Source organism: Trichechus manatus, unplaced genomic scaffold (genome assembly GCF_000243295.1).
Source record: "Trichechus manatus latirostris isolate Lorelei unplaced genomic scaffold, TriManLat1.0 scaffold00037, whole genome shotgun sequence".
Lineage (NCBI taxonomy): Eukaryota > Metazoa > Chordata > Mammalia > Sirenia > Trichechidae > Trichechus > Trichechus manatus.
The window spans coordinates 14,586,828-14,589,957 of record NW_004443973.1 but is presented as its reverse complement, the minus strand read 5'-3'; positions in this window follow the sequence as shown (position 1 = coordinate 14,589,957).

The following is a 3,130-nucleotide window of genomic DNA, read 5'->3' as shown; positions in this document are numbered from 1 at the left end:
GGAGCTGATGCCCTGAATTTGGACTTTCAGCCTACCTTACTGTGAAGAAATAAATTTCTCTTTGTTAAAGCCATCCACTTGTGGTATTTCTGTTATAGCAGCGCTAGGTAACTAAGACAGTTATATTTCAAAATAAGGAGAGTTAAAGAAAAACTCTGAGGTACTGGGTCATGAATAGACAATGAAAGATAATTGGGAAACGCTTATCATATACTAAGTTTTCATATGTGTTTGGGTCTCTATTTATGCTCACCTGGAAGAAATGTAAACATATGCTTCTGGAGGGCAACTTAGGAAAATGTATCAAAATTACAAATGAAAATGAACCAGAAGCGTACTTTGTTAGGTGGGAACACTTCTCCTCTGCTGATGTGTTCTTCCAGGCAGAAGTAGCTTTACTAGCTTAACACCCCTGGTCTCTCTCCACAGCTTCACTTGCTCCTCCCTAAGGAAGGAGGGTCACTTCTCTGATCGGTAAATTTGCAAAGGATAAACATGGACTGCTTCTCTCAATCTAAAGACTGCATGAGGAGGCCTGTAGCTGACCAGCATTGCCTATAATTAATGGAAAGGGAATTAGGAAGCTCTCTTGTCTGCAGATGTAAGCCAGCTTTTATCAACATCAGCTTTTATCCAGTAATAAAGGTGATATTTTGATCATTGATCTCCCTAACTCTTTTGTCTTATTTCTCAATTTGTTCAGAAATTGGATAAGGATGAGGAGTGCTATTTATTGCTTCTTCTAAGATCCTAACACTTGTCTAGGAATCTATCCTATAGATATGCTTACATATGGGTGAAATGACATGTGTACAAGGTTATTAGTTGCAACACTGTTTGCAATTGCAAAAGATTGAAAACAATCTAAATGTCAATGTAGAAGACTATTTAAATAAATTAGGATACCGCTGCACAATGAAGTACTATACAGTCAAAAGAAAATGAGGAAGCCCCAAGATATATTAAGTAGGTAAACAAAACTACAAACCAAGCAAACAAAAACAAGGAAACAAAGTATAAAACCTTGACTATTGTATACTATCAATTATGTAAGAAAAGTCAAGAAATAAATATTTGCTAGTATACTCATAGGCTATTTCAAGAAGTATGTACAAGAAACTGGTGGGGTTTTTTTTGTTGTTGTTGTTTTTTGCCTCTGGGGAAGGAAACTGGGTAGCTAGGTGCATTCTATATTTGTTGCGCTTTAAGTTACAAAATTATAGGTGAGTGCAAATTCAAAGCAGAAATCATATCTCAAAGTAGTACTAAATACCTATACCTCTTTCATACTCAGAAACACATGGGGTAGCCATGAGTCAGACAGAGTCAACTTGATGGCAGAAGATTTTTATACCTTTTTCAAATTTCAAAATGCATTTGGACTTTGTCATGGATTGAATTATGTCCCCCCAAAAAATGTGTGTATCAATTTGGCAGGGCCATGATTCCCAGTGTTGTGTGGTTGTCCTCCATTTTGTGATGGTAATTTTATGTTAAAGAGAATTAGGGTGGGATTGTAACACCCTTACTAAGGTCACATCCCTGATCCAATGTAAAGGGAGTTTCCCTGGGGTGTGGCCTGCACCACCTTTTATCTTACAAGAGATACAAGGACAGGGAACAAGCAGAGAGTAGGGGACCTCATACCACCAAGAAAGCAGCACCGGGAGGAGAGTGAGTCCTTTGGACCCAGGTTCCCTGCACCTGAGAAGCTCCTCGACCAGGGTGAGATTGATGACAAGGACCTTCCTCCAGAGCCGACAGAGAGAGAAAGCCTTCCCCTGGAGCTGGTGCCCTGACTTAGAACTTCTAGCCTACTGGACTGTGAGAGAATACACTTCTCTTTGTTAAAGCCATCCACTGTGGTATTTCTGTTACTGCAGCACTAGATGACTAATACAGACTTATTTAACTGTGTAAATAGAGCCATTTGTATAAACTGACTTTTTAAAAACTTTGTTTCCATTTGAATAAATCAGCATGTAATTGAGTAACTAAAATAAAAATTTCAAATAAATAGAATAAAAACATAGGTACATGGAGAGCTATACTATATGATGGCTCATCATGAAATGTTATCTGCCTTATTTTAATTTATTAAAAAAATATTTACTGAGTGCCTCCTCTGTGTCAGGCCCTGCTCTAAGCTCTAGGAAAACAGTGGGGACCAAGACACTATCCCCAAACAGACAGTCAACAAGCAGATGAGATCATTTTAGAAAGTGATAGTGCTAAAAGAAAATAAAGCAGACATAAGAGAATAGAGAGTGCCTGAGGTGGAAGAGGAAGAATTTTTTGTTCCAAGTTAATTTGAGGGGAGGGATATGACACTTTAAAAAAATAATTTATTTTATTATTTTTTGTTCTTGTTGAAAATGCACACAGTAGAACATACACCAGTTCAACGATTTCTACTTATACAATTCACTGACATTGATTACATTCTTCAAGTTGTGCAACCATTCTCACCTTCCTTTTCTGAATTGTTCCCCCCCATTAACATAAACTCACTGTCCCCTGAGATTCCTATCTAACCAATGGAGTTGCTGTTGTCAGTTTGGTCCCATATAGATAGCTCTTTAAAAGAGCACAGTGCTCAGGGCAGACATTCTTTACTAATTAAGCTAAGCTATTGTTTGGTTTAAAGAAGACTTCAGGAATTATTTTTGGTTTAAGGTTTAAATATTATCTCAGGGCAAGAGTTTTGGGGTTCGTCCAAGTCTGGATTCCATGAGAATTTTTAATTCTATTCCACATTTTTATGGAGAGCATGAAATTTATTCAACAAACATGTCTATGTGCACCTAAAGCAGTGAACAAAGAAGACAAGTTGATGCTGTCAAGGAGCTTAAGACATGCAGACTGACAATAAACATACAAACAAATCAATATGTAATATGCAGAGACAGATTTATTATGATGCCGCAGGGAGGGCTGGGAATTGCTGAGGGTTGTAGAATGGTCTGGGTGGCAAGTAGAATCCAGGTTGCAATTACTACACATTCTTTTATTTTTTTTAATTGTACTTTAGGTGAAGGTTTACAGAACAAATAGTTTCTCATTAAACAGTCAGTACACATATTGTTTTATGACATTGTTTAACAACCCCAGGACATGTCAACCCTCTCCT